Source organism: Sphaerodactylus townsendi, linkage group LG05 (assembly GCF_021028975.2).
Source record: "Sphaerodactylus townsendi isolate TG3544 linkage group LG05, MPM_Stown_v2.3, whole genome shotgun sequence".
Classification (NCBI taxonomy): Eukaryota; Metazoa; Chordata; class Lepidosauria; order Squamata; family Sphaerodactylidae; genus Sphaerodactylus; species Sphaerodactylus townsendi.
The window spans coordinates 85,789,696-85,812,433 of NC_059429.1; the positions used below are offsets into that span (position 1 = coordinate 85,789,696).

At 42.8% G+C, this 22,738-nt stretch overlaps 1 protein-coding gene across 4 annotated transcripts in view; it reads right to left on the reverse strand.

The window, feature by feature from the left end:
• The window catches only part of PIK3C2B (phosphatidylinositol-4-phosphate 3-kinase catalytic subunit type 2 beta), a 127,667-nt gene extending 105,402 nt beyond the window's left edge, over positions 1-22,265 (reverse strand). The window contains exons 1-3 of one of the 4 annotated variants that reach the window (XM_048496549.1): positions 21,957-22,265; positions 7,894-8,066; positions 6,068-6,118 (exon numbers count right to left, since the gene is read on the reverse strand). The gene's annotated coding sequence lies outside the window, so the exon portion shown is untranslated. The remainder of the gene's footprint in view (positions 1-6,067; positions 6,119-7,893; positions 8,067-21,956) is intronic. The other 3 variants (XM_048496551.1, XM_048496550.1, XM_048496548.1) reach the window with 3 other exon arrangements.
• Positions 22,266-22,738: the final 473 nt, after the last annotated feature.

Sequence of the window (22,738 nt, forward strand, 5' to 3'; positions counted from 1 at the left end):
AAGGCAGACTGGATATGACATCACACCCCTGCAAGCTCCTTCACTCTCCCAAAGCACCACCTCCTAATCTCCAGGAATACCCCAAACTGGAGTAGGCAACATTAGACAAAGGGGGTTAAGCTGTGGCAAGGCAAAGGGTGGGAGAAGAAAAACCAGCAAGGGACAATAGCAAGCAGCGTAAACTGATAACACTGATTATTAGGTTTGGCCCAAATTCTAGGCTCATAATACCAGTGCCTATTTACAGCATCTGCTCTTATTTTTAAAAAGTAATTGTTTCAAATGCATTTGGAGAAACATGCAGGCAGCATTCTGTCCAATTATTCAATAAAAAGCAAGTTTGTTTGTACCTGCTAATTAGGGACATTTTTGCTAGGAATGATAGATACAATGTGACAGCTGCAGGTCTAGTTATGCAACAGGATGATGTAATAAAATGGTTTGTACCACTTCAGAGGAGAAGGAATGCCCATTCTGAATGCCCCCACCACAAAAAAACTTCCTGAAAAAAAACCCTAACATTGGGGGCAGGCTTAAAATCATAACAAGAGTCCCACTGAGTCAGACTAGTCTGATATCCTGTCTCACACAGTGGTCAGCAACAAGGCATAGAGGCACCTGATGCTATTTCCCAGCCCAATGGTATTCAAAGGTTTGCTGACTCTGAATAAGGAGTTTGCCGTTAATCACTACAGCTGGTAGCAGCTGGTAGACTTGCCCTCTGCTAATCTGTCTATACCTGGTCTCACAGAAAGATAGAACCTCAATGCTGAATTAATCCACAGATATTTATTGGACCTTCTTTGTATTGAAAGATGGTGGTAGCCATCTTAGAGCCAACTTAGGGAACCAGGGGAAAATGATGAAATGGGAAGGTTTGAATTTTGAAAAACCAGTGGGTTGAGAAGAATCCCTGTGACCCCAACAGCAAAATTTATTTATTTATTTATTTATTTCTCAGTCTTATAGACCACCCAACCCCCGAAGGGCTCTGGGCGGTGAACAACATAAAATAACAGTTACATAATAGACTGTAAATAATTTAAGTTAAAATGCAGCAATTAAGAACGACTAATAACAGCAGTGCCCGCAACAATCCCTGTTAAACTCTCCCAGAAGGGGAGAAAAAGAGTGGGCCCATAGATGGTAATGGGCCCAAAATGTAGGAGGAGGCGGGGGCACTTATATCAGTTAAAACCACTGTGTTAGCCCAAGGGATTCCAGAGATACAGGTGTTTTTACCTGTGGTGGCCATTTTGGGAAAAGGGGAGGGATTTCAAAAACCGATTTGCGGAGGAGAATCCTCAGAGGCTATTGAGCAGAATGCAGTTAAAACTACCATGATAACCCAAGGGATTCCAGGGATATAGGTGGATTTATCTATGGTAGCCATTTTAATATCGGACTTTTTTTTCTACAGTGGAAGCACACTATTTTCACTTCCTCCAAACAATGTAGAATCACATTTTTACTTTTTGGTGGAACAGTGTATAGTCCCCCTTTAAAACCATCTATGCCTGTGGCCATCACTACATCCCCTGACAGCAAATTATACATTTGAAGCACTCGTCGTCTAAAGAAGTAATTATTTTTGCTCATCTTGAATCCACTGCCCATCAACTTCAGGTTTGTCTAACCTACTGTGCTAATGTTCTACCTATACTGTGATACAACCTCTTCTGCCACCTCGGGAGTCTACAACCTCATTCTTCTATACATGTAGACCAGACCTGATCATTCAAGAAGAAAGAATCTAGATCTATTCCTTCTTTCTAGTTAGCTAGAATTGTGGAGGGAAACTATCTGGTGTGAGAAGGGATCAAGTTCCTTTTTGCTTCAATGTCTTCTGATAATGAAAGGCAAAAGGCAAGTATCTCTGAGCCCCTTGTTGCCTAGGAGGGACACACACTGCAGTCATTTTAAAGACAGCTGTGTTGCTATTTATTATGTTGCTTTGCTGTGAGGGACATGTGAGACCCAGCAAAGAGCATAAATGTTAAATGATGTGTCAGGTGTTGAAAAGATTTTTAGTCTGATGTCAAATGTGAACAGTCACATTGAAACCAAAAACAATTTCAAATGTCATCTTGCATGAAAATTCATAGCTATTTCACCAGCATCTTATCATGACACTGGTCAAAATGATACTACGCCTACATCAATAAAGCTACCAAGTGTGAGGCAGGAAAGAGGAGTCCAAGATATTAACACTAGGACCAGATGGGAGAAATACAATTATTGTAGTTGTTCTATTTCTGTCTGATCTTGGTCTGAATCTTCTGAAGACTCTGGCCGTTTCCGCACATAACGCCGACCCAACCCCCCCGGGACCGTTTGCACGAACGGTCCTGGTTGTGACGGGGAGGACGGCACAGCATCCGCACAGGCTGCACCGTCCCCCTACGCCTCACCGCCCCCCCTGCCCTGCACGACAGCTCAGAAGTCGCAGGGCAAGGGGGCGTGTCCCCTGGCCTGTGCGATGCGCCGGAGGCCGGAGGACATGGTGAGGCGTTTGGGAAAGGGGAGGGGGAATGGCGCCTTCCAACCGCTGCCATTCGCACGGCAGTGGCTGGAAGCCGCTGTTTCCCCAAAACCTCACTGGGGAAGCGAGGTCGGGAAACAGCAGCTTCGCGCCGCTGGGGAGGCGCAAGGGCAGCGCGGCTGCAATGCAGCTGCGCCCCCCCACGCAAACAGCTCCCTGGGGACGGCGTTTTTGCCATCCCCAGGGTGCTGTTTATGGCCCGTGTGGAAAGGGCCTCTGTGTCATTGAACTCTCTTTTATATCTTTCAAAGAAGTCACATGGCTTTTGGATTGTGTTCAAACTGCATCTGTGTTGTTTGATTTTCCCAGTGAAACAAAATTTTCTGTTTTAACTTTTAACTTAGAAAGTTATGTAGGATTCTAAGCAATATTTATTCAAAACAATTATATCCACATTATCTATTTTCAACCTTGCACCAAAATGCTGTTGTAAAATTTGATCCTTACCCTTTTTCCTTATAAAATGAACCAGAGTAGTTCCGGGGAATAAATCTAGAATTTAGTCTGTAGACTTTATCAACTTTGATTTCCATATTTTTCTCTGAGTTCCCCAAAAAATTTGACAAAGCAATTATAATCCTTCGTCTAATATTTTCATCAGTATCCTCAGGGTTAGCTCTGAATCTCAAACAAAATCACTTCTGCCTCAGCTCCAATAAAGCTTAATTGTCCACCTCTTTGCAGATCTCTATTTAACACTTCTGTTTCCCCCGCCCAGGCTTTCAGTTTTGTCAATAGTTTGCTTTATTTCTCCAGACATTTGAGTTATAGAACTTTCCCATTTCTTAACATCTTCCACCACCTGTTTTTTTTAGAAATTCCTGATCTAATTTGGTGAATCTTTCCTCTATTTTCTTCTCAAATGACTCAATTTACATGTTCATTGTTCAAATCTAACAACATTTTCCTAGTAATTGTCATAATGAATAGGCTCCAGGAAAAAAAAAGGAAAACTAGTTTCTCTAATCTAACAGTGCACGTGTCTCCAGAAGCTGTACTGAAGTAAACAGAACTTAATCTGTTTACATTCCCATAATCTTCACAGTAACCAGTTCTCAAAGTTCAGACTAAATCAAAAGAACAGTTCACTTGTATCCAGTTTAAACCTGTAGCAGTCTTTTTTCAAACACACTTTCATCATGAAACCACATAGGTGCAAAAATAAGAAAACAAAACTCTTCACCCATAAGATTAAACCAGGAAATAAGCCAGATCATTTATAATGTAAGTGATTTGAATTTGAAAATTTACAACCATTACAGAATACAATAAACTCCATCTTGCAGGCAGAAGAGATGCCAAAGTCATGGGAAAAGGCCAATATAACATTAATACCTAAAGACCAACAAGACTTAACTTTGACAAGAAATTATAGACTAATATCATTACTGAGTAATGACTATAGGTTGTTTACTGCAATTTTAGCTGATAGACTGAAAATAATGTTACAAGAGTGTATCCATGAAGATCAATGTGGATTTTTATCTAAAAGACAGTTAAAGGTCAATGTCAGAATGGTATCTTGGAATATTTGGAGAAACGTAACAAAAAACATGCTGCTTTGATCGTTCTAGATGCAGAGAAAGCATTTGAAAAGTTGAATTGGCCTTTTTTGTTCAAGGTCTTAGAAAATATGGATTTTGGAGATAATTTTATAAAAAGTTTATACAAGTTCTTGAAGTGCTGAATAAAATATAAGACTCAATAAAAGGTTTGCGGCATAAAAATTAAGAGACTTATAAATGAAGAGGATTTGCTGATGAGTTGGTGTTGATTTTAGAAAATTCCTTAAAAGGAGTCAAATACTTAATGTTGAAATTAAGAGAATTTGGTGAATTAATAAATTAATAAACAGAATTTTTTTTAACAAAACGATGAAACTATAAGAAAAAAGAAGCTCACGAGTAAAACAGGCTTTAAGGTTCAAAAAGGTGAAATATCTAGGTATCATAATGACAAATATGAACTATATCCTATTTCAAAATAGCTATGTCAAAAGAATTCTCATATGGGGGATGTAAAATGAAAGTAAGAGAGGAATGAATGACAGAAAGGAATTGATTCCTTTACGCACAATTATTAGAAAGATTTAAAACAAATAAGATTGTACGGCCTTGAAGTATTCAAAACCATACAATGTTTTATTTGTTGAGGTAGAATTGTGTTCGAATAATGATCACGTTTCCCAAAATGTATAAGCTTTTGTTGAGATTTGAAACAAAAAAAGAGCAAGTGAAAGACCATATGACAAAATGGACTATTAATTTTGGATACAATATACAAATGGAACTATTGGAGAATATGTGATCAAAGGGTCTCAAAGTCTTAAAGAGAACTTTTATAAAATTATGTATTTATGATATTAGTTACTAGAGAAATGGACAAAAATTGACAACCATGTATTTAAGATCTCCTGAATGTATATTGGAAATGGGAACATCATGAAGGGTCCTTTTATCATTTATAGTGGACTTGTGGTAAAGCTTAAAATTTTGGACACAAATACATTCAACAATTCAGAAAAATTTAATGATTAATATATAAATCAAACTGGAGGCTTATCTTTTGGGTCTTATGAACAAACAGCTTGAAAAAAAATTGAACTTTTTAAAATATAAGACATCAGTGGAAAGAAAATTATATGTGCAGAAATTGAAAAGTTCATTCAAACAACAACAGAAGACTGGCTTGTGAAATTGGAATTGGAGGAAATGCTTAAACTTACTTCTTTGATTAAATAATTTAACTAAATTGATAATTGGAAACTCATGATAGACTTTTTGTGTAAGACAGGAAAAAACAAATTAATGATTTGTGGATTTGAGGAATAGAAGAACAAGAAAATAGATATAATAGAATAATTAAGAATTAATTTTACAATTGCAATTAGACAGCAACAAGTAAATTTTAACTGTGTTTATATTTGGTGCAGATGAAATCAGAAGCCTTACTTAGCGCTCCTTTTAAAAAAATTTGTATACTTTTTGTATACTTTTTAGCTGTAGATTTTTGGTTTGCTTAGTTTTTCTTCTTTCTATCATTAAAGTTTTCATAAAAAATTATTTCTAGCAGAATAGAGTGGTAATGTCCATGGACGCAGCTGCTACCATATCCACAGAACCAGTATACATGCTAATTAGAGGAACTCCTATTAAAAACCTTGGCTCCTTAACTGGCAGATTTATTGATCAAAAGAACGTACCTAGTGGGAAAGGTCAAGCAACTACTTCCAAAATAATTAAAGATGATCACTGTGTGCTACTATCAACACTAGCTGTGCACTGACCGACTCTAAAACACAATGATCAGCTTCATAGGAATTCATATCCCATCAAGAAAAGAGTTGATCTCTTTCCTTCCTGCTTTATTTGACCAACAGATAATCTCACCCCTAAGTAGTTACAAGCCTCAATGAGAAAAACAGACAGACGCAAGAGCTAGCAGCAGCCCAGGGAATGGCAACAGCTACTGGAAATACAGTAATTCAAACCAAGAGGGTGGGGCACCCCACAGCTTGTTCTTCACCTTTTTTTTTGCTGGAAGATCCGATCACAGCTACTATGTAGTGAATGAATTCTGAAAAAGAGAACCATAACTCATTTTTAAAATCTGTATCACCATGACTACTCTCTAATTATTTTGAAGCCTCATTAAACTCTGTGTGATTTATTCCTAAATAGGATGGAGTGCAGCGTAAATACTACCTTTGCCGATTAAAAAAACCACCACATTTCCTTTTAAGCCACATTAAGCTAAAGGATGGCATTTTGTTTTCAGAACACAGCTGCCAAGGATTCAAATGTGGAATGGAAAAAAAGGAGTTCCCTCATAATTTCTACTTGTTCATTACTGAAGAGCCACATAGAACCTGAGCCTTAGAAACAAGGGTAGTAGGACCAAACAGCCTTCCCTCTTTTTCATAATTTGCTCTGCTGTGCTACCATATCCAAAGGACAAAGAATAGATGAGAAAGACCACTCTTTTGGAGCTGAGCAAACCAGCAGTTTTCTTGGCACTGTTCTTTTCCAACTTTCATCATATGTGCCAGTAGCAAACAATAAACTGATTCAGAGAAAAGCCCTAATTAATGTTCCTGATTTGCATCATTAGTAATTAGGATTGCCAACAGCCTGGAGCAGGGGTAGGGAACCTGCGGCTCTCCAGATGTTCAGGAACTACAATTCCCATCAGCCTCTGTCAGCATGGCCAATTGGCCATGCTGGTAGGGGCTGATGGGAATTGTAGTTCCTGAACATCTGGAGAGCCGCAGGTTCCCTACCCCTGGCCTGGAGAAAAAAAAATCCTGTTTTGTTAATCAAGCAGTTGCAGGATATCATGGTATGAAGGTGAATAATATCACCTTGTAACTAACAGCCCATTAAGCCTCCATTACAGGGGCAGGACATTTTCTACCCAGGCTCTTGGCTATCCTGTCTCTCTATTGGTAATCAGGCGACTTCTAAAAGTCTGGCTGTTCATCCTGCAATATTTTTCTTCACCTCTAACTTGGTGATAGCAAGCAGGCCGTAGTCCACAAGACCCACAATGAATTGAGACCCAATATTCTGATTTGCCCATTTCCACTTAAACACACTTCCTATGTAAGTAATAATGAGGGGTTTTTTTGGGGGGGGGGGGAGAACCTTGCTGGAATAGACAGCCATACAGTGACAGAACTTTGTTTTGCATCCAGTTTGGGGTGTGTTTACTTTCTATAGTTTGGTTTGCCCCCTACCCCTTCTGTTCTCTTGGAAACTACACTTCTAAAAAAAGGAGAGAACTAAAGCACCATATGGTTGCAGGCTATCTTATGCTTGCCCTCCACCCCTTCACATAGAATGAACTTCTAACCATTCAGAAAGAAGAGCTGGAATGAGCATTAGGGAAGTGCAAAATGCCATTTTCTGCAGCCCTATAAGAGATGAGGGCATCAGTGTTGCACTTACCTGTGTAATGATGGTTCATTGAGTGGGCTTCTGGGCAGACAAACATTGGGGACTGCATATGTTGAGGCCTGCCTTCAGAGAATGGACATTTTTTATTTCTGTTCTGTCACTATAAGTTCACTTATTCTCCCTCCCTTCATTCAGAGGGGAACTTTCCTGCCTAAACATAGCTCATTAAAAGGGAGGGGGTGGAGTGCATCCCTCAGTTCTTCTGCTGCCGCCACAGCTACATACTTCATGCAGAGTTACAGTGTTTAAAATTGCAGCCCACAGCAGGGTAGGAGGGAGAGTATGTGTGCCTACACAGAAGCCCATTCAATGAACCATTGTTGTACAGTTAAGTGTTCTTCATCTTCATGAGTCTTCTGTGCATTCCCACATTGGGAGAGTAGCAAGCTTCCTCACCTTGGTGGAAGGTCTGAGGCCTGTAGGACTGCTCTCCCGACTGCTGCTTCTCTTCTGAAGTCAACATCTACAGCATAGTGTTTTATGAAGGTGAAAGTGGACAACCAGGTGGCTGGGCAGCATATGTCTTCCAGGAACACGTTGGATGCCCATGCAGAGGAAGCAGATTGAGCCTGTGTAAAAAGTGCTCATATAAGTAACCGGCATTGAACACTAGCAGCATCAGAGGCTTGGTGACCCACTTGGTGTCATCTGAGTGCGAGGAGGCATCAACAGAGACTCCCATAGAATTGAGACCTAGAAGAGGATCTTCTACATCTGGGGTACAACAAATGATTGTCCCAGTTCTGAGAGGTTGAGTCCCAAGCGAGTGCAGAGGAAGCGTCTGAGTCTGTCATATGACAGTCTCAGTTCTGAGAGTTTCGATCCAGAGAGGAAGAAGCAACTGAGTCTCTGAATGATGGAGCGGAAGACTGAGCAATATGCTTCACCAATGACCACTTCAGTTCCAAAGACCTGTGGCAACTGTTCAACCAGGAGCACCCTGGCAACCTTGATCAGTGCCAACGGGGATCTATCAGAAAGCAGTGTGATGATGCTTGGGGGAAAGTGTCCATAATCAACATCTTTTTAATGAGTGCCGATCCTGACACCCCTTACTTGGTTCCAGAAAACTGATGGTATTGCGGAACTGATGGGTAGTGGATCTTGTCCAAGCACAGGAAGCATTCTCTGTGCAAATCCATCTTGACCATCTTCGTGCAAGTAGCACATTCTTTGAAGAGAGTGGTATGTTTCTTTGGTTCAGCCATTTTGTTAGGCCAGAATTGTGATGTCAGAGCTACAATCCAACAATCTAAACTCCATGGTGGCTGAAGAACTGAGGGACACACTCCACCCTCCCAAATGTGCTTCATTTTGGGAAAGTTGCTGCCTGAATGAAGGGAGGGGGAGCAACAGAACAGAAATGAAAGCTGCTTATTCTCTAAGGCAGGCCTGCGCATACTCAGTTTCCAATGTGGGACTGCGCAGTTTCCAATGTGGGACTGCGCAGAAGATCCTCGAAGAAGAAAAGAATGGTATTCCCAGTGATCTTGACTAGTACCTGCCACATTCTGAAAATTAAAGCATGTAAAGCAGGGGAGTCAAACCCATTTGTTACGAGGGCTGAATATGACATAAATGTATCTTGACTGGGCTGGGGCTTGGGGTAACTGCACTGGCTGGCACCAGAACAGCACTCGGGGCGGTACCTAGACATATGAGCCCCCAGCAAGGTGGGATGGCTGCCTTGATAAGGCTTATCAGGACTATGAGCCAGCTGAGGCAACCCACCCACACTTCCAATTGGGAGTTAGGGGGGTTGCCTCAACTGGTTCACGGGCCTAATAAACCCCCTCCAAGGGCCTGATTCGGCCCCCAGGTCACACATTAGACACCCCTGATCTAGAGCTAGATTTTATGGCATATAAAAATGATGTGCTTCTCCCTCCCCCAAGCAGCAGAAAACCTCCTGCCATGTCCTAAAGCCCTGAAACAAGCCAACAGGCCCCTTGGAAGTGGCCACCAATCCTGCTGCTCACCCGACTATGAAATATTGTTTGCAAAGCCTGTGTTTCATGCAGGACAGGGAGGTCCACCAATGTTCCTGCTACATCAAGCCAATGAATCTCTGCAGTCCTCTGCTGCTGTTGTGGAAATTGTACAGAACCTGTTGAATTTATTTTCACATTCACCAAAAAAAACCAATGCAAAATGTACAGGTGACTGATAATCACTCTGGTGATATTTGTTGTGTGGACAGTTGGCTTCCAGGAACCCTTAATGCTGTAGAAATACTGAGTGCTGGCTGCATAGAGGAGAAACACAAGCCTTTGAGCTGCATCAGAAATATCCAACTTAAGAGGAGAAAGGATCTCAAACAGATGGTACCTCTATATTTGACAAACGTTTAGATGAGTTTTAAATACAACCATTTCATCCTTCTGTCTCCATCATGACAAAAGCTGAAGTCATATTAGCAAATAACAAAAGCAGTTGATAAAACATGTTTAATAACATGAATGAGATTTACATCTCAGCACACTAGCACAAGCTCCATACCATCTGTTCAACATGGAATTCCACAGAATGACTGCAGTCATAAAAGGATGGGATATAAATCTGACGAACGAACGAATGAACGAACGAACGAATGAACGAACGAATGAACGAACAAACAAACGAACCTTATTCGGAGCTCTAGTGCACAGTGAGGACATGTGTAAGAGTGAGTGTGTGTGAGTGAGAGAGAGTGTTCTTAATTTGACTAATGGAAACAAATGGGGAAAGCAAATTCATTCCTTTGCTTCCGTAGAGTATGATAGTTCCAAGGAGAGAAGGATTTTCTTCCCTTCTCAACCACTCAGGTAGCAGCAGAGGCACCTGCAGGCAGGAAAAAGGAACACTTCTCTTGCCTTGCCTCAATGCACCCTGGAAAAGTAGCTAGCAGAATTACTGACATATAGATGTCAGGTACTCAGTGCACTCAGTGCAGTGTGGTGATTCATGAATTAGTTGTGTTTGAGGTCTGAGGTACAAGAGAAAGATTTTTCTCACCTGCCCTCATTCTGCTTGATTCAGTAGCTAGTCTTAGTCCGCTGCCACATGGCACCACCTCTACCCACAGTACATTAAGGATGGTGAAGAGGGATGGGAATTTGCAAATTCCTATGAGAAGTGAGTGTGAAGAACACTGAAATCAGGAAAGTGATGACTGGGGAAGCAAGAAGGAATGGCACAGATCTTGTTCATGCACAATCATGAGGGTTATACTTCACTAGACTGTGGGCTTGGATTAGGGCTGTCAGTTCTGGGTTGGGAATTTGGGGCTGGAATCTGGGACTAGAAGAGGGGAAGGAGCTCAGCAGGGATGTGAAGCCACAGATGTCACTGCCTAGTGCAGCCATTTTCTACAGGGGAACTGCCTCTACAGTTGAATGGTTGACGGCTTTCACACCTGGAATCAACTGGCTGTTGTGGGTTTTCCAGGCTGGGTGGCTATGGTCTAGCACAGTGGTTCTCAGCCTTCCTAATGGTGCGACCCTTTAATACAGTTCCTCATGTTGTGGTGACCCCCAACCATAAAATTGGTATATATAAAATACAAAAAGGCGGTTTTCCGATGGTCTTAGGCGAACCCTGTGAAAGGGTTGTTTGACCCCCAAAGGGATTGTGACCCCCAGGTTGAGAACTGCTAGTTTAGTAGTCTTTAAAGCTGATGTTTTCCTGTACCTACGGCTAGCATCTTCAGTGGTATGTCACATCAAGAAATAATCTTGCCCTGGCATACCTCTGAAGATGCCAGGGCATAGATGTGGGTGAAACATTAGGAGCAAAAACTACCAGACCACAACCACACATGCTCGGAAAACCCACAATAGCCATTATCTCTACAGTTGTTTGCATACAAACCTATAGTCAGAAGGGGAGAGGGGGAATTTCTAAGGTCCTATCTGTGATTTCTTGATATCTTAGACAACCCAGATTCATGGAACAGTTTACGGGTAAAACGGATGCCAATCTTAATTCAAGGGGTTTGATATCAAGAGAGTTTGCCTGACACGTGGTTCCCGTGTCCCAACTCAAGTATGCACAGCAGCAAACTATGCCTTCCCTGAAGGCTCAACCACTCAAATCTGAATAACAACAGTGCAGCCTTGAGAAGGTATACCTGTCTCTCCAAACTCACAAAGAACTAGCAAATGCTCCACACCCTGATTCTATCAGAACAGCAAGATCACCTGAATCCTTTCTTCCAAACTTTAATCTTAAATCTCCTGTCTAACCATTAAAGAGCCATCAACCTTCCTTAGTTGCTTTGTTCTAACAGTCCAAACTCATCCAGATTTGGAATGCCTCAATCTTAATTTCATCAATGCAGGCCAAACCTCATCAAGAGTTGGATGTTGCCAGGTCTTAATCCAACCGTGTCCTTTTCCATAGTGTTGTCTGTGCCTGGGAATTGAACTTTGTTTCAGGGAAATTGTCCCTTTTATCATAGCCAGAGGGTCCATTTTTCATATAACTAGCCCCCCCCCCCCCCCAAGGCAATTCACCCTTGGATCTTGTTCCATTATGCTTGATCTTGTTTTCCTGTAAGCAGTGTTGGTGCTGTCTCCTGCTTCCTCAGACCTCTTCTGGATCAATAAATATCACCCTTCCCTCAACGCTCTCTTCTAGTCCCCTTATTGATCACCTCTCTTTATATCTTAGGCTTCTGGGAACATTGTGTAAGTATGTTCACAATTAGTATATGCATTTGTATTATTTTTAACCTTTAATAAAATTGTAAATCTTTTCCTTAATTCTGGTTTTTGTGCAGATTTTTAAGGACAGTGACCTCTGTATAAATTGGTGTGGACCCCATTACCCAGCTTCTCACATTGCAAGTCTACTCACAGCTAATTCCCCAATCAAAAAGGGAACAACCTAACTCAGATAACACAGTCTGGTGATCAGCTGTAATACCAAGAGACCCCCAGGCCCCATCGGGAGGTTGGCAACCTTAGCTTGGATAAATAGCAAATGCAGTTTCACTAATACAAAGAAGGTGTCTCAGCAAGACCTTTCCTTTTCCTTTGCACTGCACCCTTTCAACCTTCAAAAAAACAAAAATGGAGCAGCTACTTCTAAAGGTTCCACATGATCAGCATCTGTTGCAAAATTCTCATATGCTGTGCTTTTATTGGCACTGAAACATGCTCGCTCCATGGACCAGAAAAATCATATGCAGCCTTACAAGATTGGCAGACTTGGATACATCTGTCAGCAGTACCGAAATAAACAAGTTTCACTTCTGTGTGAAGCAGTCTCTCTGCTTCTGGGCTTACTAACGTAGCACACCTCAAGCCACATCAAAAAGAACAGCACTCTGCCTGTCCTTTCATTTGTGATGCAGAAGTTTCAGTTCTGCAGAACAGACTAGCAGTGCATGATAATTTATACTGCAGACACAGGCACCTGCAGCTCCACAGTCAGGATGTGAACACTCAGAAGACTTCAGAATCAGTTTTGGGGTGGTGGTGGTGGTGGTGGAAGACAAATCCTCAGCCGGCTGTTGTGGGTTTTCTGGGCTATGTGGCTGTGATCTGGTCATTTTTGCTCCTAATGTTTCCCCTGCATCTATGGTTGGCATCTTCAGAGGCATGTGACAATAAGATGTGTTTTCTCCATGGCACAAATCCTCCTTTTGTTGCAAGACTGGCACTGAAAATTGAACTTTTTCTCCCAGCTAAGCACACCGTTCTTCATCAAGCTGAGAAATCCTGACAGTCTGATTCTGGCAGGTGATAAATAAACAGGCGTATTTGCATATACACAAATGTAAAATGTGTAAAGGTAACATTATGTATTAACGGAATCTAAAGGGGCAAGTGCAATTACACTGGCACATTGTCATCACCAGTACTGTGTCTTAACCACTCCCATCACTAGAAAGGCAGATGCCTCCTGTGTTGTTACTGAAGAAGTTAGAATCACTTCTGTTTGCAAAACAACCCAGGTGACTTTCAGTGTATGGCTCCCATCCAGTGATAGTGGGGATAGCGTATGAACACCCCCCCCCCCACCCCTGTGATGCAGGAAAATGGTGCCTGGGCCTTGAACCCCTCACCCCGTCCCCCACCCCAGGAGCCTGAAACACTGAAGGAAAAAGCTCTTAGCCTGAAATGATTCAAGGTTTTGCTCACTCAGAAAGTGCAGGGGAAGAACTTTAAACAAATATATCACTGAAAATATTTGGATATGTTTCCTGTATTCACAGGATGTATCTAATGTCCACCTCGGTGGTCTCCCATCCAAATACTAAACAGAACCCCTACTGAGCTGAGATCTGACAAGAGCACACTACGCTAGGCCACCCAGGTTCCAGCATTACAACCATAAGTATAACTTGCTAGCAATGTAGACTGTAGATCATGTTGTGACTATATGAGATTCTTTATGTTTACTTTCGTTACCTTTTACAAAATTAGTATTTTTTATTTTCAACTCCCCACCCCTCAAGAAAAAGAAGGAAGAAAAAAAAATCCCCATGGCTTCAAAGCTTCATCTTTTATCCACAGTTGTATTGCAGTACCATCCTTGCACCCACACCCAGAAAGGCATTGACTTCAATGGACTGGAAGGGCGTAACTTTAGTTAGGATGGCACACTTAATGCTTTACAGTCTTCAGTTTGTGCCAGCACAGCAGCCTTCCGATTACTCTCCAGCACACAGCCAAATCGATTTCCAGCCTGCAGTAGAGTTCTGGAAAAAGTTACAGCCCTCTTCCTACTTGCAGTTCCTACAGAGTGGCATGTTAGAGTTGGTTCACCCAAACAAGCAGCATTTCCTTTCTCCATGCTTGTTTTATCCATTTACAGAGGGGCATTTAGATTACCTTAGCTGCTTAAAAAGAAGGCAGTTGCAAATGGTTGTGGTTGCCCATGTGGAAGCAGCTGGTTTGCACTAAAGCTTCTCCCTGTGGTTGCATACAGATGGGAGAAAATAACCCCTTCTTTATCAGAGCCTGCTCCAAATCCATGGTCACATCTTAACTTCGAAGATTCATCTTCCCTTGACTTAACCTACCGTATCTTAGTGGAATAAACACTCCAACCAGCCACTGTCTACAACTACATGCTTCCAATGTTCACTTGAATCCATCATGTTGAGCAGGCAGCAAGGAGAAAAGGACAGGACAAGAAACAGGGATGGAAACAGCTGGGGAGACGGTCACCTTGGGAATAGATCTGCCCACATAGCCTCCTGATATCCAAAGGCTGGAGAGCCAAAGCCTGTCTTAGAGTAGTATACTCCAGTGTCTTGCAAGCACAGGTCTAAGTTCAGTCATAACCATACTGTGTCTACAGATTTTTCTGTTCAAGGCACACGTCATGCCTCTGGACTGCTCAATAATGAGACTTCATGTTCAAACGATTTCCTTTATTGAAAACAGCATCAGGATATGGCGTTTAGACTTCCATTGGCAGAACTAAGAATCAGGCACCAAAACAGCTTCCATTATACCCCCCTCTCCACGCCCCCTTCCATGTCATATAACACCACTCCTCTGTATCAGTTCCCAGAGGGGAACAGCACCCCTCCATTCTCACAGGTAGGAGAAGGTGTAACCTCAGCTTGTGGGTTCTGTGGGGCAGTACTTGGAAGGAGTTGCAAAGAACCAAATTTAAACAAAACAGTTTACTTTACTTAACAAATAACACTATTAAAACATTTAACATTTACACTTTGCAGTCCTGTTAAGTTTGCATTTTCAAGTCCTTATTTACAGTCTACTGATATTGCCAAGTCCAATTCTTCTTTGCTGGTGGTTGGTTTTGAAGACTTCTGAGGCTTGGTGAATGGGCTTCAAGATGATGAAGGTTCCCAGAAAACTCTCACCATTTACATACACAAAAACCCTGAAACAATAAATTCTAACATTTAAAATATAGCAAAAAAAAATAAACTCCCTTCCCACTAGTTCCCCACAACATTGCAGTTACCTTAAACAAGGTGTTAAGGGCTTAATAAAATCAATCAAGGTCCCAGCCTGGTAGCCTTGCTTCCTCCAACCTCATGAGTTCTGCAGCATTCTGCTTCTTTTCAGACTCCACCCCTTTCTGGGTCATCCCATTCTGACACAGGGGTTACAAAGGCACAACCTTCACTAGCACAAAACAACCCAACACTTTGAAGTGCAAAAACCAGCAGGTTATCTAATGAGCAGAATAGCCTGGTGTAATGGGATCAATTATGTTCCTGGCAAGGGAGAGATATTATCCCATGCTAGTGTTCAGGGATCTTCTTTTTACTCTGCTGCCACCATTAAAGAGAAGGAACTAGGAATCCCAAAGCTGCTGCTGGTTGCCAAATATAATAAAGGATCCCACCTCAAATTCACTCTTGGTCTGAGGGGAATGTCCTTCAGAGTCCCATGTAAAAATATGGAGGGAACTCAAAATTGGCTGGGATTCTAATCTCTCAGACAGGTTCTCTTCAACCTCTCACACACAAACGCAGGCTGGCACGAGGGTAACTTGAACACAACGAATTAAATTTATTTTAAAAACAAAAGAAAGGCTTCTTAAACTGGCTCAGAGAGGTACTAACGCTTGATGGTTTCAGAGAGGTTCTTTTCACTTAAAAGTTACAGAGCTTCAGATATTTAGGTTTCACACACAGACACAGACACATGCAGGTGTCTCTTCAGAAACGATTATGCTTTTATACACTTTGCTTTTCCTCACAGACACTAGTATTTCTGATCCACAACCCACTGAATACACACTAGACTAGTGTTACACAGACTAGTGTTACACAGGGGCAGGACAGACTCCTAGGTCTGGTCAGTGTCTACTGACAAGCCTTTGGCCGGCGCTTCGCTCTGCACCAAAAAGCCAGCGCCTTCCTTCCTCTCACAAGCTTCCTTCGCTTGAGGAGAGTCACTAGAATCCTGCCAGCTGTCTGAGCTGGACCAGAATTCCTTTACACCAGAGACAGAGTGGAGAGACTTCACTCCACAGACTCTGCTCTCAACTGAACACGAGCTGTTCTCTTCAGAACTCCCAACAAAGAACTGTCTGACAGGCTCTCTGTCTTTCTGTTTATCTAGCAGCGTTTTAGCGCCCCCTTACATTGGCCAGGGGCAACAGTACCTTCCATCGACCAATCACCTTGCTTTTATTTAAATTAGGGCCTGCTGCCTTACTTTTACTGTCACCCAGGCCTCTTTAAGCAGGCCTGCTTCACACCAGCCGTTCAGGGTGGGGCAAGTCCGTTACACCTGGCAAGCAAAACTATCAAGCAAGGAAAAGCAATGCAAGAGAAAGGATTCCACATCCCAGTTGGGAGACATGAGAGGACTAGGCCAAAGCAGGACCAGGTCATGACAGCACATCAGCAGATGGTGTTCTCACTTGCGAAATAAAGGGACAGTTTTCTTTAGCACACCTTCAGCTCCCCTCTACCTCATTACAGAATAAGATGGCTTGTAATTCTTCACAAGTCTAACATCCCTTAGGCAGTGTCTCCAAAGCTGCTTCCATACAGAAATATTTCTTGATTTTTAGTATAATTCCTGCAAATGCCTCTGCATTCACACTGACAGCAGAGTAGCCACACAATTTCTTCTGGACTTGACTTTAATCAACACCCACAGTCCAATTTCCTCCCCCCTCCACCACAGGTCTTCTAAAACTATCTATTCCAGTATATATCCTTTTTTGTTGTGGAGTTGTAAGGGGGAATGCAGGTTGCACCTTTCCCCTTATAATTCCAAAACAGAAAGGGCTAGCTAGAGACTTTTTTCCAAAATGAAAGCTGGGAACTAGTCCATTGTTGCTCTGAATTGTCATAATGTTACAGAGACCTAACAGTTTCTGATTTGTTAAAAATAAAAAGCCCTCTAGTTGGGGGAGGGAAGAGATGATTGCCAAGCTGACAGCCCCATCCACGAGCTGGGTGCCTGGTCGTCAACATTTCCCAAAGAGGCTTCCCAGCGACGTAGGGAAGTCAAAAATCCTCCTTGCTGCCAACAAGCCTCAATGGGCTGTATCAGACTTATGACAGCCAAACCACTGGCTTAAATAAGACTGCAGTCCACTGGTACTGGCAAAGGCCAGGAGGGAACCTACTAATGTCAGCTCCTCCCCCCGACCCCTGCTCTTGCATCCAAGTGCCATGTTCAATAATGTACAAAATAATATAAAAAAAAAATTTGACAAAATGAATGAGTGTTTAAAAATAATAATTCTCATATTCATTCAGGATTATATGGAAGCATACAGTTTTTTCAACCACGGCACCTCAACTGACTGAACTATCACCTTCCTGTGGAACAGACTACAGAAGATAATATCACAGATGCTTGGTTTTGTGAATTTGTGTCTGTAAATATAACATGCCTCTTTACAGCAAAATGTTATAAAATAAACATACAGAGTTGAGAAAAATACCTTAATCTCATTTCTTTTGCAAATCTATGCTCAATCTCTTAAATGCTAAATTTCAAGAAGTTCAATGGATAGAAAATTGTTTGGAGTGGAATAGATCTGCATGAAGAACTAAGTGTCAGGAGGGTGGGGCAAGAAGTAAAAATGAAAGGGAAACCTTTTGAGCTGAATACTTAATGTCTTGGTAATGAATAAATACATTAAATCACATGAAGTACTCCACACACTTCCAGAAGTTCATATCACAGACAGAACCTAAGGTGTACCAGAACAGTGTGTAACAGACTTCCTTCTGTGATACGTCTCTGAAGATGCCAGCCACAGATGCAGGCGAAATGTTAGGAACAAGATCCACCAGACCACGGCCACACAGCCCAGAAAACCCACCACAACCAGAACCCAAAGTGTTCCCATGCAAGGTCTAAGGAAGTTCTTTTGGTCCTCCTTCATTAGTAGAGTGTTTGTAGCTATATTGGGTTTGGAGTCAGCTCTGAGGAGAGACAAAGAGACCTATGCATGGCAAATTGAATGAATGAACATTTGCTTTGAAAAAATTGCTTCTCCTGAGGAAGACTACTGCGAAAATGTACTTTGAAACGCGCGAGTCGTTTGGGAAGTATTAACTATGGAGAATGATAATTCTTTAGGAGACATTGGTGAAATGGACTATATATAATATAAAAGATATTGAAGATATGGATTTGATGAACTTGATTTATGGACTACTGAACTTTTTACTGATTAATTTATGCTATAAAAACTGGATGTATAATTTTTGTTTATGAACTTGATGTTTGGATTTACAAGAAGGAGAATATAATATATGAGTATACATATTGGATAAATTGGTTCTCCGCCTATTTAGTGTGTGACACGTTCTCTTGTTTATCTACCTCCTTCATTAGTCTCATTCACCAACACACTTGGTCCCTGAAGTTTTTCATACCCAAAGAATGAGTGATAATGAGGCATATGAGCCTTGCCATGCAAGCTTTGCTAGGTGGGCTAAAGACAATCAAATTTCAATGCCAATCAAATTTCAACGCTGATGAATCTACCCCAGTTCATATTTTTTTAAAACTGTTGTGTATGTATGTATGGGTAGATGCTTGTGCTACTGGTCTTATCCAAAGATCATAGAAAAATCAATGGACTAGCTTCTAATTTTTCCAACATATCAAAAATACTTGGTGGGATTATTTGTATATACTTAAAGTAAAGTTTGCCTAAAACTGTTAGGTCCAGGGAATAAATCAGCATTGCATTGCTTCTGGAGAGACATGTTGCAGAAGGGACTAACTGATACCAAGTACTGTCCTTCAAAGGAAATGGTGGCTGGCATTCTTACTAAACCACTAACCAAGATGAAATTTGAGAATCTTCATGATAAATTGTATTTGCATGTTTTGTGTGACTGGCACTTGAGAAGGTGTTTGTTGGAATTTTCCAAGTGTCTGTCACAACTCAAGTCATTTAAAAGTTAACTGTTTGTATGTAAACAAGTTGCTGAAGTCACTGTTTATGACCTGGTCTATTGATTAGCTATTGGTCAGTCAGATAGCCATTGCTTACATGTTAGTGAACACGTAAGTCTGAAGTTATAAAGTTAACTCTGGCCGCTTCCGCACAGAGGCGGAAGCAGCCAGGTCGGCGTACTTGACGCCGACCCGACGACGCTGGGACTGTTCGCATGAACGGTCCCAGAAAGAGCCGGGACGACGGCGCCACGGAGCGCCGTCACCCGACCGACCCAGCATGTCCCCAGGCCTCCAGCACGTCGCCGAGGCCTGAGGACACGCCCCCCCGCCCCTGCACGCCTGCTCCAGCGTCGCAGGGCAGGGCAGGGGGCGTGTCCCCAGGCCTCGGCGACGCGCTGGAGGCCCGGGGACAAGGTAAGTGCAGGGAGGGAGTGGGGGGGGAGGCGCCTTGAAGCTGCTGCCGTTCACACAGCAGCGGCTTCAAGCCGGCGTTTCCGGAAAAGTGCGCTTCCCAGTGCACTCTGGAAACGCCGGCTTCACGCCGGTCGGGCGGCGCAGCTGCGTTGCAGCTGCGCCCCCTGTGCAAATGGCGGCCTGGCCGCCATATTCCGCCCGTGCGGAGACGGCCTAAGTTTCTTTTTTTGAGCAGAGAAGACACCAGAGAGGAGACATGAGGTAGTCGACGTCATGTGAGACAGCAGGTAGGTGGCAAGATGTAGCCAAACATACAGTGATGTACATGTGTAACAGGAAAGAAAGGATTTCTTGTTTTATCTCCATATAACTGTCCCTTTATAGTTAGTAAACTTTATAGTTAGTAAACTCATTTATAAAAAGCAACTGAGAATGTTCTACTATGCTTACATATACACACACACACACATATATACACCCAACAGTTTTATCAAAATATGCCAAATAATTGGTTTGAAAGCTGATATCAATTGAACAGGAATGAAGGAGTTTGGTCAGCTGGAATCAGATCACAGCCTACAACTACTGTAATGAAGAGGAGTCTAGGAAAAGCATCTGTATACTCTGCTTCAACTCAGAAAAGTTCAGAGCAAGTAGAAAGTGACAACATAGAAGACTATGTTAAAATATTTAAAAAGGGAACTCTAATTCCCAAAGTTCATACTGGAGTTAATTTTGTTGTTAGTTGCTGACACCACTGAACTTCTGTTCAGTTTCACTAAAGTTACAGCTGAGCAATTCCATGCAAACAGTTTTATCTCTACTAAGCTAAACAGCATTTAGAACCACAAAACGGTGCAGCTCTACCTCCCCCCTTTAATTGCACAGTAATTCATCAAGTCTTTTTCATCAATGGCTTTTTTAAAGCATACACAGTGCTGAGAGAGTGGGTGGGGGAAACAAAGTTAGGGTAAATAGCGTAAAGGAAATGAATAACAAACTACCCCATGCTTGGTCCAAAAAAGCATCGCGCTACTGTTTCCTTAGTAGGTCAAGGCCCCCCACTTCCTCAATAAGAGAAAAAAACAAGACTGTGCTTTAATTAGGGATTTTGCTCTCTTGCTCATCATTTTAACTGGGATTATGGTAAGAGCCCTATAAATTACATATAAACCAAACTACACAGAGAAACCATAAGCTCCTTATGGTTTTCCCAAATGCAAGAGCTGAGCTCTTTAAAGAGAGGAGGGGGAGACGGGGGAATGAAAACAGGCAAGAAATAACGATACCCACAATGCCAGCATTTCTGGCAAAAGACACACTTAAGGAGACGAAGAGTTTAGTTTGCTCTCAGACAATTCAAACTTCACTACAGGAAAACATACGGACCTACCTTCGAGAACAGAGGCCAAACTTTCTCGGAAAAGTCCAGGGAATTCCCAGCCATTCCTCGAAGATTTATTTGGAACTGGGGAAGGGTGTTAACCTTCCAAGGATATTAAGTTTGTCTCGGATTGCACTGAGACCCTTTTGGCAAAGCGCTGACCAAATATATTATTCGAAAGCCTGTCACTTTGAGGAAGACGAGCAGAAACAGACTGATATCCCCGTCTCAGGTTCTGGATTCTCTCTCCTCTTTTTTGTTTATTTTTGGATGGCCCTATTCCCCCCCCCCCCCGCTTTTTAATTGTTTTTGCTTTGCCAAGAGGCTATCGCCTTGAAAAGGGGTGAAATGCAAAACAAACGTTTCCCAGGAGATCTGTTACCTCCCAGCACATGTTGTAAAGAGCTCGCTCGCTCGCGCGCGCGCGCGCACACACACACACACACCCTTCATTCCCAAGGGAAAGATTAAAGTAAAGCCAGCTTGAGCTTTCAAAAGAACCGGTATCGCCGCAATTCGGGAAGAGACATGATTTAGACGGGACAGAGAACATTCCTCCGCAAGCTGGGGCTGGGAGCAGCCTCCATGCCTGCAACCTGCTCTCCCAAGCGGCCGTGCTGCATCCGAGGCTGGAACCGCAGTGGTAGAGCAGCTGCCACCCCACCCTCTTCCTTCCACGAGAGAATTTCAAAGGAGAGATCTGCTCATTTCTCCCGGGTCTAAAGCACCGATCTCAAATGCTTTCCAATCCCTGGTGAGTATGGCATATCCACAGGACGGCCCTGCCAAGCCGAAACTGCCATTCTTACCTGGTGTTTGCACAGCAATTTCCTGCTCTGATGCAGCAGTTTTCGGGGCGATATTGTTTGGCCAGCGCGTCTCGCTTCCACAAGGCGTGTTGCGCGCCCCCTCCCCCTTCCCGGGATAATTCCAGGATGGCGCTTCTGCTAATCCTGCTGCATCTGGCATTCAAAATCCGAGCAGCAGAGTCAGGAACGGGTGTCTCTAGGAAGGTTACCGCAGAACCAACTCATCGAGCTGCAAATTTTCCAACACAACCCAGCGAACTAGACCGGGAGCGAGAGAGACGATACAACTGAGTGAGACAATGGAGAGGAGAAGGGATGCAAAGGGCCGCGCCCCCTTGTGGAGACCTCGCTCATGACCGCTCTGAACCGTCGCTTTAAAGCGCCAACTGGCGGGGGACTCAGGCTGCTCTCTAGACTGGGGGCGAGTTTTCTGGTCTCCGTAATCCGCTTTGAGCCCCCCTCAGCGATGAAGCTTTCCCGTGATGCTGCATTGCGGGTACGGAGCAATGTCGCAATCCCATTTGCGCTGCAACATTGCTGTGCGGAAGGAAACTGCCAGTCTGCTCCGAGGAAACGATTTGGTAGAGTTTTCAGGCGCACAGCCATGAAAGAACGATAGATTTTGTACGACTCGGGGTTCCCGTCCTTCCGTTATGCTATCCCCGCTTTTCAGGTAGCAACAGAAATTGCACACTGTCCAGGAAATTGTTTGGAACCCCATTAAAACGAATGGGAAAATGGGTCTGGAACACAGTTCTGTCTGGAAAAGAGGAAACTGGAGC